Genomic DNA, 13,879 nt, shown 5'->3' with positions numbered 1-13,879 from the left:
CAAACAGCCCTCAATCCCCATGGAGCAGGCAATTTCTCCTGTGTTAAATGTGTATATTCATTACCAGGTATGATAGAGGTGCATAAATTGCTTTCATTATATAAATTTCCATGCAAAGCATCACAACACAATGTCTCATCAGCCAAGCCTGACTTTTTTTGTTGTTGTTGTTTTCAATAAAGTTTTTAATTGGGTCCAAGTAGCACCAGTTCCTGCAGAACTTAATGAAGGACCTGTGTTGCAAAAAGGCACCAAGAAACCTTTGACACCTCCCTGGCAGCCTCAAGCTGAGACACAGCAAACGACACAGGATTGCTAATAGTCAGGACCTGCTTCTGTGGCCTTGAGAGTTAGCATCTGCCTTCCAGTTAGAGCTTTAACCACAGATTTCTCCCCTTTGTGCTTACCTGACCCATTAGGCCTCAAAGTCTTAGAGTGAGGATAAGCTGCATTTGTAATATACCATCACACCGACAGCACAGACTACTTGGCATTCACCCTAGGTCTTCCACAGGATCATTTGTAATTCCTTGGACTTGAGTCCAACACAGGACATCCTTATTAGCCACCAGTGAGGAGAGCTTAAATGCCAAATAAACATTCCCATGAGTTGTAGACCTGCTTTCCCATCTAAGCAGCTCCCACACCTTGCACCCATGTTCGGAGACTGCAGGTGCTCACCGTCATTAAAAATGAAGCTTTGAATGCAAAGGCCTCTAAATTCAGCAGTAAGCAGAGTTAGTTTAGCCATGGGAGAGGAGGCGTGAAGAAGGTGAGAAACAAGATTTGCTTCTACCGAAAGTGACCCTAAGAGTCTGAAATTACCCAAGAAAAAAGTCACAAACCAAACATTTCTAATGGCAATCCTAATTAAATATTACATTCCCTCCAACTACATTCTTGGTCTATCTGGTTGCATAGGAGCTTCTGTTTACAAGAGGTCTACAAACCAAAACACATCTCTTGTAACAAACTGGCCTTGACAATCACATACTCTTCCTTCATCCAGCTAAAGTTACTGGACTCATCAAATGTGGAGTGTTAACCAGCTGAAACTTCAAGGCACTCTAGATAGAACAATTTATCAAATTACCCTTTTCTAGCCTCAAACTCAAAGAGCTCAAATCATCTTGAATCCTTATGAAAAGTTGAGGCACTATTAAGCCATTTCTTATACTAGACTAGCTAACTGCCAACAACATAGGAACACACCACTCACCTTAAAGAAGTCAGCATTAATATTTACTAACTGAATGCAAACTGCAGAACAGCTCTTATCTGTGCCAGGTTTAAGAACAGCCCAATAAAGGCATGTCAGCAAGGCTTCTTTTTTAAAAAAGGGTGCCAAGGGATCTTGTTGTAAGTAAGATCTTTGAGAAAAGTGAGGAGATTTGTTGCATTAAGTGCACGGTATAAAATTAGGTTAGACAAGACTGCTCTCCCTAGAGACCTGGCTTTACCAGTCACCTGGGGGGGGGGGGGGGGGAGTATCTTTTAGAGAAAAAGCAAACAATCTTCAGTATTACCCAATGCATTTAAGATCATGGCCTTTTACCAAGCCAGTTTTCCTCCTCAGCTGGGAGCACCAGCTGGGCAAATGGCACCCTCAGCCCCCTCTGGGCAATAACCTAGCTAGGTGAGGGCATACCACAACAAAAAGCATAAGGCTACCACCCTCCTAATGCCCCTGCCACAGCCTACATCTTCATAGTAGCTACAGCTTTAGCATTACCTTCCTTTGCAGTATATTAAGGTAATCCAGGTCATTGTTCACAGAAACTCTGAAGAGTAGCTGCTAATACATCCCAACCCATTTTCAAGGAAAGACCACATGCAGGGCTTGCCAGCTTTCTTATATCCGTGATAGTTTTATATCACTTCATTTTATTACCTAGCGCTGTGACACATAGCAGTGCAGGCTGTAGCTGGAACACCCTGCCCAAATTTGCAGCATCATCTAAGAGACTGTAGACTTACCACCAGGACAACTAAAAAGCAACAAGGTTTTATTAGCCTTGTTTCTTCAGGCTGAAAGAAGTGCTTTGAAGACACAGGCAAAGTGGGAAGTTTTGACTCACCTGAAGCATTTTGCTACAAATAGCTACTCTACCCTCATCACAAGCTTCTGTTAGACTGCTTAGCAATTTAAAAGAAAGGTTATACATGCAGCTTCCTTCTGTTTACCTCACTAAATTTCTGGTCAGCAGCTACAGCACATACACACACATTACAGCATGCACAGCACCCTGGCAACCACTCTGCCTTTAGGGCTTGTCAAGTATTTGGTCCAGCTCAATAGGCAAAACCTGACACGTCTGCTATGGGGCAGTAATTGCTCAGGTCCCCTCAACACTTCACAGATAAATCACAAGACTCAGAAACTCACCGTAGAAAGAAGACTAAAATAAAAGGCAGACCTGAGAAACAGTGCCTAATTAGAGCAGGGACTTAAAAAAAACAGGCTCAGCCAAGCCTTAGGCCCCAGCCTCTGAGGGCACTTTGTTGCACTGCTAATGTTTGGTCCCTCACCAAGGTCCACAGCATTCTGCCCCTCAGCTGCATTGCAAGGATGAACCCAGTCCAGCCTGTGAGACCTCCTACAAAAACACAGCACCTACCAATCAGTAAATATGCTGATTGTGTCTGCCGGTGATTAGTTGCAGATGATTTTACTGCAGTCTGTGGGGTGGATACAGGGGCTTATAGTATCACAGGTGGGCATGGTTTGCTGCTGGAGGCTGGCACCTCCCTGTGGCTGGAGAGGAGATGGATGCTGGCAGCCAGTGCAGTGCTGGCTCCTGCTAGTAGGCTCAGATTTTGCTCCTGCTCAGGCTGGGAGTGCCCTGAGTGAACACAGCACTTCGCTAAGATAATCAGTGCTTAGAATAATTCCTCAGCAAACACCCCACCTGGAGAGCAAAGCCTTCCTCTCTAATGCCCTGGTTTTGCAACAAGATGTTTTTGCAGGAGGGCTTTGAAGTCATCTAGTCCGCTACAGATCACCAGTGAGAAATGATGTTTGGGCTAATGCTCAACTACATCTCTTAGGGCAAAGGCCAGGGAGAAATACTGCAGGAGAGCAGAGAGGGAGGGAAAGGAATTCCCTGAGCAGAAATTATTTTGAGCAGAGAAAGCTGCAGAGCAGTGTGGAGTGAGGCAGAAGAAATGCAGGAAAGGGAGGTGGCTGTACTGAGGGAGACAAAAGAACAGAGGAAAGTGGAAACTCAGAAGGCTCTCTGGGGAGGTAGGATGCTGCTCACTGGGGCTCTGTTGAGGATCCCTGTCAGGAGCTGTCTGGGCTCAGCAGTGCTTTCCCCTGCAAAGGGATTCCCTCTGCCACCCGCTATTGGTCCTCACACAGTGACTAGCTGCTGGAGTGGATTTCTGTTCCCTGCGTATGTGGTAGATGTGTAGGAAAACAGCAGCCCCATCACCCTCCCCTCCCAAGAAGCGGAATTCCTTCCTCTGCCATTGCTGGTTGCTCTGTACCAGGGCTGAGCACTCACACAAAACCATACAACCTGTCTTCACAGGGAAATCCACTGGGGTTTGTACTCAAACTATCTGCAAGATACAGAGGGAAAGGATGCTGTGCCAGCAGAGCACTGGGGAAGGGATGCAAAAACACAGTCCCTGTGAAAGGCAACACCTCTCTGCTGCTGGCATCAAGACATCCCTCAACCCCACAGCCATGCTGTGGTCCTGAAGCAGATACCCAGCCACCAACTAGTCTTGCAATTGCAAAGCTGTTGTGCTTTTGCACATGCAGAAGGTGTAAGCAAGGCAGCCCAGTAGACATGGGACCTTGATCACATGCTTTCCACTGACCAGATCCACTTCTGAAAAAGGGACACAATTGCCTACCCACCCATTCAGCATCATACCCAACCATGTCCAAGTGCAGAAATTACAGCTTGAAAGCCTACCTTAAGTTCAAGTTGTATTTTAGTGACAAAACTCTGATCTCTGACAAAGACCCTCTCGTGACCTTAGGACACTCCTCTTTTCTTGTCCCTCTTCCCAAAACTAAGATCTTATTACTTTGATGGATGCTTAGCAGCAGGAATGGCTCCTGCTCTGCCCAATCCCATGGAAGGCTCTGCCCAGCTGGAAAGTGTTGCAAGAGAAATTGCAGTGTAGGGGCCTCAACTGGTACTTTCTTTCCAGGAGTACATCTGCTATCTGCCTTCCTCTGGATATGAGCTATGGAAGGGTCCTCAGAAAGCTACTCCCACTGAGCGCTGTGGAAGCAGCAAGAACAGGGCCACTCCATATGTGGGAGCAAACCAGGAGCAAAGGTGAACACAGCAAGGGCAGTGCCCTTACCACCCAGGGCACAGTGTCCCATACAAGGCAAACAGATCAGATCTAGGAAGTCCAGGCAGGGTCAAAGCTGCAAAATACATGAGAATGCTCTAAGAGACAGCTACAGGATTACCCAGAGCATGGGGTGAGACTATGGGCCTGAGCTTAAATAGAGTCATGGCCCAGTGGGTGAGTGGGTATCAGTGGACATCCCAGGTGAGGCTGGTTGGGGCAATTGAGTCCTGGTGGTGCACTCAAGGTCTTGACACATCTGCAACACAAGGCAAAACTCTCCAGGGGTAGGTATCCTGATGGTTGGGCATTTTTAGGTGTCTCAGGTGACTTTTCTTCTCATCATATCTAGATTTATGCTGTTGTTTCTGGTTTTGGAAGGAGCAGCACACAACGCACCGGTGTGAAGTAAAAGTCTCACAGAACTTTTGCAGAGCTGGATGCTGCTCAGAGGGAGACCTCAGTGAACCCTTACAAGCCACCTGAAGTGCAACCTGGAGCAATCTGCAGTCTTGGCCAGGGATAAACCAGAACCAGATTGAAACATCCCCTTGACATACTCGGACAAAAAGCAGCAGAATATTTAGCCTGGTGTTAACTAAAACGATGTGAAATTGTGTGGTGTGTCACACTGTCCCAAATTATCTGTATAAGGGCAACATGCGCCTGCCTGCTATGGGTGCATGGATGAACCCCTCTGGGTTGGGAGGTCCCCTTCCCACCGCTCCAGGGTGGGAACAGGGGCTGGTGCAGTTGCCGTTTGTGCAGGGAGTCCTGGTGCCTTCTTCAGCATCTCAGAGATCCTGGGTGGAAGCAGTGAAGGTTTTGACCATGCAGACAGATCTGGTTTTTTTTAACCTCTCTACCTCTTCACTTCTCTTTGTTCTTTAGGGAACACTCTGCATGATTTCTCATAGTGAACAAGAATTACCTAATACTTGAAAAGCCCAGGATCTCTCGAACTGTTGTAAAAAAGAAAGTAAACCAGAGTGACTCTCTCCACCCTGTAATGAGGAGGGTAAAGCAGTCCACAATGGTGATGAAATTCATGGGGTGTCAAGGCACAAACAGAGCCTGGATCTCCTGCTTGCACCCCCAGGTCCCTGTCCATCACCTGGCTTTGCCTCCCCAGGGAGAGGTGGTGGGAAGAAAATGGGGGGGATATCAAGAAGAAAAGTGGTTAAACCCTCTCTCCCCTCCCCCTGACTGCTGGAGTACAGATTATGCTGTTTATCTCCCACCACAATAACATCGTTATTCAACTTGGCAGCACAAGGTGGAGTGAGTGAGAGAGAGTGCGTGCGGTTGGTATTTTTTAAATCTATCAAACATTTCCCCGTTCTGCCGATTGCAAACTCCTGCCCGGCCATCCCTGCCGCAGCATCCTGCGTTGCCATGTCAACAGAGGCTGTCATCCCCTGTGTCGTGAGGGAACGATTTGCTTTCCTGGGGGCCGCGGGCTGGTGACAGAGGGATGTGCATGTGCCCAGCTGATGCTGACCCCAAACCAGGGCATTTTTTGATAGTTTTTCCCCAGAGCTTCCAATGCCAGGAGATGATTTACCCCTCATCAGCCCCTTTAAGATGTCATCATCACTGCCTGAATGAATCAGGACATCTTGGCATGAAAAACAGCCTTCTCCTGACCCCTGTGCTTCCACTGTGAATTAGATACAATAGAGCAAACAGCTCTTCCACTTCCCGCAATGCCTCGCCACCCTCCTGCCCTCGCTGCTGCTGCTGGAGGTGAGCATGCAGCTGGTGGGGAGGGAGCTTGTGGATCAGACTGGACTGTGGGGCCTCTGCCTGCTTATTTCTGCACTCTTCTCTCCACATCCATAGGAATGGGGAGTGGAGACTCCACAGAGCCGAGCTGCCCAGCCCTGTGCCAGCATGGTTTCCTTTAGAGTGTGTTTAAAGCACTATGTCCTGCAGGGCTGGTCAGGAAACAAAGAAGAGAAAGTTTGATGAGCTTTGCTTCTTTCTGCCGGGGTGAAGACGCTTGCTGAAGAGTTGTGGATGTAAATGTGAGTGCCACCACCAGGAGATGGCCTCCCCTAGGGTATTGGTTGACGCCAAGGACAGGGAAACAGTGGATCTGCTGCTTGGTCCCAAGGTTACACCAGGCTGTCCTTCCTTCTGTTTCTGGGGGCACGGCAGAGGGAATGTCAGCATGGGGGAAAGGGGTACAGGGCTTGTGCTGGAAGAGAAAACAATGGAGTGCCAACCAGTTCTTACCTGAGACCGGGAAAACAAAAATCCCCTTGGATCAGGAGTGTCCCTTGCTCTGCCTGCAAAGCAGGTGTGGATGGCTTGCAGTGTGAGGGGAGGTTGGACTAGATCATCTCCAGAGCCCCCTTGCAACCAGTGTGTTTCTATGATTAAATCTCTGAGCACCACCAATTTGTTGGTTGTTTTCTCTGCAGAACTGGGCAGTCATTGCTGGAAGAAGTGTTGTGTTGGTGGTCTGGCAAACAACTTCACAGCCAGAAGCTGGGACAATGGGCTGGGAAGCTACTGGGAGGTTGCTGTCTGAGGCAGCCTCAGTGCAAGTTCCCTGAGGACACAGACACGCAGCTCTGTCTTTGCTGCTGGGCTTGCCTCTGGAGGCTGTACCTTATGGTTATGTCTACAAAGTGCTTTGTCCTCTTCAGCTTGGAAGAAAAGTGGCCCCTGCTCTGGGTAACAGCGACTGGAGAAAGGGGATAGCAGAAATACAGGTCACCTCACTTCAGTGTGGGTAGTATTGTGCCGTGTCCTCTTTTGAAGAGGACCCAAGAAGATGTGAAGGTCTGGATTTAGCTTGAGCTGTGGGTTCTGTAGGCTTTGCAGTATACTTCCACTGGGGTCCCCAGGGAAGGCAGCAGTGGGATTTGCTTTTATTAAATTAAAGAAACAAAACAAAATGCATCACTGATATCTGCAAGCCCAATATGGCTAGCTGCTCTCTTTGGAAAATCATGTCCAGCCAAATATGTGACCACACCATGTCTGTTTTTTAGCCTAGGTTCAGGTCACCTCCTATAGCCTTTTGGTTTTCAAATGAGAGCCAGAAACTGCAAAGAAAGCAGAGGAAAATTAAATTTCCAGGAACTGGGAAGTCAAATGGAAGCCTGTTGGAGCATATAGCAGTGGTCACAAACCCACCACTGACCCAATGTACTAGTCTCAGGACAGCACAGCCCTGCTCATCTGGGCTGCTGCTCCTTCCTGCAAGCCCTTGCCTGCACATCCCACAAGAAGGCTGAGCACTGTGGCCATTCCTATTTCCCATTCATAAAGGAAACTACCTTCCCCTCTCAGAGGAGGTTTGTACTGAGCAGCATTGCAGGAATGCTTTATACTTTCCCTTCCAGTTGCTTTGTTCTGTTGCCTCCCTGCAGTTTCCTTGGAAAAGTTAATTTTCCCTATGGACGTTTTTAGATGGAAACATTTCCCCTCAATGGATTTGGTGAGCACAGAAAACATCAGTTTGGAACCTGACTGGAAGTAACTTGAAGCACCTTGGTGAAGAAATAATGGGCATGCACTGAGAAAGCCTGCACCCCTATATCCATGCCTTGGTTCACAGTACATGTGAGATATAGACTAAATTTATGTCAATAGCTTTCCAAAAGCTCTTGTGCTAGCTTCAACTCACTTTCTACTACCTTCTGCAGCAGCTGGCACCAGCATAAAGAAAATGTAACATGCTACTAAAGTGTTATGTCTTTGCACTCACTTTAGGCTGGTGCTAGCTGGAGCAGGAGGTGTTGGCTGGTGGAAAATCAGATGTTTCAGCTATTGCTTCAATTATAGATAGCTCTTCCTGAGAAAAGACTTTTCTGCCTGAGAAAAGGCAGTGGAGTGAGAGGGACAGCAGCCCAGCATGAGGATGACTGAGAAAGGATTCATAGCTCCCCTCCACCCTGCGCAGGGAACATGCTGTAACCCTCCTCTCTGTCAAGTTTTCTGGGCATCGCTCTGTGAAAAAGTTCTTTTCCTTACAAAGCTCAGGCTATAGCAAGGACAGACATAGCTGGCAACACAGCTGACACAGGCAAACTTGCTGTGACCGGTGCATGTCCTGGTCTTGCAGCTGCTTCACCCTGTGAACACCAGCCCCAAGGAACACGGCCTCCCCTAATGCTCTCAGGTGCTGTGCTGAACCTTAACTCTTAAAAAGAAAGCAACAGATTAATTTTCTCAGAAAACATAGTACAAAACAGAAATTTTCTGCAGAGAGGGATTGTTTTTTTCCCCTCAATATTCATGCTACATTGTAATAGACTTCGCTCTGATAAGTGGTGCAGTCCTTACCAGTTTAAATTTAGTATTGCCTCATATTAGAAATGACAAGAAAGGTACAGCTAAAAAAAAATGTTATCCCAACATCTCAGAAGAAGCTTTACTTAGAAAAAATATTTTTGCTCATCTCTCCAAATTGGGATAAATTAACTGCTGGATTTGGGATTTCCTGCCAGGTCAAAGTCCTGTTACAGGACTGGTTTTGGCTGGACTGGGTGGGAAAAGCAGCAGATGGAAAGAACCGAGCTAAAAGGTTTATCTTAATTATTAAGACTCTACAGTTGAGCATGGGGGAAACCAGTCTCTTGCAACCCTACTACTCCCTCACTATGTGAGTGTGAACAAGATACCTTGTTTTATGTGTCCCAGAGGCAACATGGATGAATGCCTCCTCCTGAGGACACTGTGAGATAGTGTGGTTACTCTAAAAAAAAGCAAAAGGGAAAGCTAGAGGGTGGCCAAAGAGATGGCTGACATCCTGCTTGCAATGTTTCTGTGCAGGGGCAGTCTTGTGAGGTGTCGGGGGACTGATGTGGAGGGCTGAGCTCTCAGCCTCCTGCCTGAATCAGTGCTGAAAATGGGCTGAAATGCAAGCAGAGGGAGGTGAGGAAACATCATGTGTGAGACAAAACAGCAGTCCAAAAAATTTCTTTGAGATGTCTGGGGCAGAGGTCTGCAGCCAGGACTCATGGTGCCATGTTCTAGGTAAGGGAGATTTACAGACATCCCCTGGGGAGGGATCAGCAGTGGTGAACAAGTGACTGGTCACAGGCCTGGAATTTCCCAGTGGGAAAGGATTCGGTGGCCTTCCCCAGGGATCTCCCCTGAGGGCTGGCTGTACCCATTGCCTGCCATCCCTCCCTGAGCCATTGCTTAGTGTAGCTGACCCCTTAGTCTGAGCGTGGTCCCTTTGGAACAGTTGAACTGGGAGTGGGATCTTTTCAGGGATTTGTCTGAAAGGTGGTGTTATTCCCAGTGTAAACTTGTGTGGATGCTCATTGCTCAGAAAAATTCCCTTAGCCGAAATCAGTGCAATGAGCATCTGAACTTGTCTGAGGTCTCCAAGGATGGTGAGGGCAGCAGGACATTGTGAATCCCTTACAGGTGAAGAAATGCTACCAGTGCTCAGAGGAAAACTGCCTTTTCCTGCAGTTCTTTGGGTCAAAACTAGGACACACCTGAAGAGAGACAGCAGCTGTCCCTGGGAGGTGACAGCCATGAGCCCTTGCAGCTCAATGAGTCTGCAGATGTCTTACCTGGGCTCCCCTTTCCTCTCTTCCCTTCTGACTTCTCTCTTTTCTCCTATCTTCAGTTAGACTTTCATCTCCCTCTTTGTTCTTCTCATGTTTTTGTGCCTGTGCCTTTGCTCCAAGACATGTCCCCCTCTGCTGCAGCATGCTCCCTTTCCATCTGCACAGTGGCTGGAGATGCTCCTCTCCAACACAGCCCTGGAGAAGACTTGCCCTGTGTTCCACCATTCCCAGCCTGTTGCCAGGCAACACAGCATCACATGGATTTCACTCCCAAGCTCCAAAATGAACTGTATATACAGGGGATTTTCCTCCCATTTCTCCAATGAGGAACCTCGTGGACATGGGGACTGACAGGTCTGAGAAGGTGAGGGCTCTCCAGCAGCCGCTGTTGCCTGCTGGCTTTGCTGGGGTGCTGCTCTGCCTGGATCAGGAAAGCTGGGACAGAGTTGGGTGGTGAAGGCAGAGAGGAGGCACCTGTAACTCCTGCTTGAACCGGCCATAGTTTCCTCGTTCCCCTCCAGCTTGCCCATACTTGACATCTACACTGCAGTCACAAGGGACAGGCAGCAAGAGTTCAGCCAACGTGCGGGACCAGTACTGTTTTCTGTTACGCTGGTTCGGATCAAGGCCGTTTCTTACTGGTGTCAGAGGGAACACAGAGCCTATCTCAGTTGTTTTCTGTTCCAAGGCAGAGGCATACATAACACACCGCTCCTCCCTTTACCCTCCTGTCTACCAATTTTACAGCTGGGAAGTCCCACACTGAGTTTTGTTTGAAGGCAACGGTTCCCTCCGGGCACAGCCCACAGGTAGCTGGAAGCCAGACACTTGGGAGCAGTAGGAAACACTGGCATGATCTTTGTCTTCCACAGGGATTTGTTCAACTGATGCCTCACCTTCAGCCTGCACAGGACTGGCAGTCTGCTGGCTTTAATTTGGTACTCTGCATACTTACACAGGAATTTTGTTTTCACATCTACAGAGTGAATGCTAAAATGACTTCAGAAGTTGAGGCATGACCCAAGCTTACTTGTTGTCAGCAGGCTGATGGACTGTCAGACCTATTTCAGGAACAAGAAACATGTCTTACTATCTTCCATCCTATAATGCACAAATTGCATTTCATGACAGCCATATAATACCCCTGAAAGTAAATTTTGGTACAATTATCACTCTTTCCAGGTCGTAAAAGTCACTCAGCTCTCAGCCACCTGTTTTAGAGCTGTCAGCCAAAGCCCCTTACAACCACTGCAGTGGTTAAACACCATGGAAAAGTACACATAAATACTACCTCACATAAAATGTTGAGTCAATAAGGAGCACACATCGTGTTCCAAGTGAGAATGTATTACAAATACCCTGTCCCAGGCAGGACAAGTCCTAGAGGAAGCATGCCTTTCCCAAAGCAGCATATGACTTCAGAAAGCGCATTTCAGATGTGTCCTGCATTTCCACACCAAAAACTGAACTCAGTATACCGTCTCCATCACAGAAACAAGCCTGTGAGTTGGCTTAGGTGTCCAGTCAAAACTAAGAGAGACTAAATTTGGACCAGTCAGAGACCTCCCAAGTGAGAACGGGGCACTTGCACTACTAGTGGGAACCTCTTGATCCAGCACATAATTAAGGGGGTCCTGGTCTGCTCCAGGGAAGCAGCTAAGCAGAGCAGCTTCCCAGCATGGTGTAACACTAGAAAGCTGCAGGCTGACAGGGCTGCGGTGCAGGACTTTCTGCTGTCACAGTGTCCATGGCCCTGCCTACAGGGCTGTACTGTGCTAAATGCTCTACAGACACTGGGACACACGAACGTAAGTGCCTTGCCTCAAGGGGGTCAGCTGTGGTGTAAACCTTTGGAGGGAACAGTCACTGGGATTGGTGCCACTTGACACTGAGCGAGTTTTCCTACCCAGTTTTGCACTCCCCATATAAATAACCACCCCTGCCTAGTCTCTGTAGCTCAGAACAAAATCAGAGCTTTACCCAGGACACAGACATGGCACTTGCCTCTCCTCCCTTACTGAAGTATTTTGTATATCTGATCACCAGAAGTCTCAACTTTCCATTCTGAACCAGAAGTACGTAATAAAAGCCTCTCAGAAATCATCAGTGAGTCGAAATATCCTAGTGACTGAAAGATCCAAAGAACTGACATTTGCCTTTTCAACTGCAGGAATCCATCATGTTTGGGGTGAGATGCTTGTTCAGTGTGGCATTGCCCTGGCTGCGCTTTCCCGGATTCTTGGTTGCTCACAGAGCTGCCTCTGGACAGACAACCTCCTGGCTCTTGATTCAAACCATCAATTCAGGGAAAACTTCTCTTTCATACTCTTTTTTTTTCCTGTTAATCTCTAATGTCACTTTACAAAGGTCCAGGATTTTTAAATCACCTCAAAGAGAATACTCTAATACTTAAATAGGAGGCAGGAGTTTTAAAGGACTGACATTGTACATTGTAGGCAGGTAATTAAGCTAGTATCTGCCTCAATTTCCCACCTGAAAAATAAAACCAGAAATTTATGATGAACAAAGGAGTAGGGTTGTTCCTTCTGCGTTCAGTCTTGGAAACTCTGAATGCAGTTCTATGTTCTCTCTTTCAGCTCTGCTCAGAGTAGAAAGCCTAGATGGGTACCCTGATGTGTGTGACACCAGTGTCCTTCACTGGTGTCACAGCCCAGGGACTTCATTCATTTGCCCCTCACTGCAGTTCATGTATCTTTAGGATGCTGCCTTCAGCATGTGTTCCCCCCGTGACATCATCACTTGACATTGCCCTCCACCCATGACATCACTGGCCATCTTTTCCTGCCATTGTCCAGAGTGTGATTCTGCCTTGGTGACCTTTGCAAGCCCCTATGCATAGCCTCTCCTGTGGAAGGGTGCTCTGTTTGCAAGCAAGTCCTGAGCTGGTGACCCAACCAGCCCCTGCTGAGCAGGAGCATCATGGGAGAGACCCCCATCTGTCTCCAACCACCAGGACATTGCCTGTGGAAGACACAACCATAAGCTTTGCCATGCGATAAAGTACAGATGAGGACTCTCTCTCTCTCCTACATGCCTGGGATGCAGGAGACAAGGGCTTGGCCTCCCTGAGGCTGATGGGGAAATCAAATGCAGGTGCCCCATGATGTGCAGGAACAATCTTTTCTATCACATTTGCTGTGGCCCCTCAGCGCAGGTGGTGGATGCTGCAAAGTTTTGGGAGAGGACAGCTCCAGGTGGCACCTGCTCTGGGAACACATTGTCCCCTTGGCCAGCAGGGACCAGCAACTGAGTTTCTCAGCTCCTGCTGCCTCCTGGGTGATGGTATTGAGCCCTGGCCCTTCTCAGGACAGGAGATCTGCAGGGGCAGAGGAGAAAGAGGAGCTGACACCATCCACACCTCCATGTGGTGGTCAGGAGAGGAATTTTTTACCTAGATCCTTGCCATCTGTTTTCCAGCTGCTGCTTCCAGCACTTTTTGTTGGATCTCCATGACTCAGACCAGGGGCTTTGACTCAGAAGGGGACTTCCCTGCTGGTGTAAATGGGAAAGAGCATCCCTAGGAGTGAGAGGTGCTACATCCTTTGAAATGGAGATGCTTCATGGAGACACGGGCCCAACAGACACGCTCTGTGTCAGAGCAGATCTCCATCATTAACAATAATGAGCAGGGAGGCATTTTTTGGCACTTATTAACTGTCTGCAGGGGTTGAAGGGCCTTTTCCTGGCCTTGGGCCCTTCACACTGCCAGTCATAATATGATCAGAAATGCTGGTCCCAAAGGGCATCGCTGCTGCTCTTAACCACCATCATGGAAATGCAAAGAAAAAATAAACTCATGGCCTTTTATATGTTAAGCTCAAACCTGAGCAGACCTTTGCCACAGATCAGGAGTTTGTGTTTACAGCCCCAAGGTGAGATGTGCAAGCGGGATAAGTCGATGACAGGCACCTGCAGTAAGCAGGACCAGGCTGGCTGACACCTTAGAGGACCTGGCCTCAACCTCCGCAGCAGTCAGTAGCCAAGAGACAAAGCCATCCATG

The sequence above is a fragment of the Falco naumanni genome, chromosome 14 (genome assembly GCF_017639655.2).
Source record: "Falco naumanni isolate bFalNau1 chromosome 14, bFalNau1.pat, whole genome shotgun sequence".
NCBI lineage: Eukaryota > Metazoa > Chordata > Aves > Falconiformes > Falconidae > Falco > Falco naumanni.
This window is presented reverse-complemented; position numbering follows the sequence as displayed.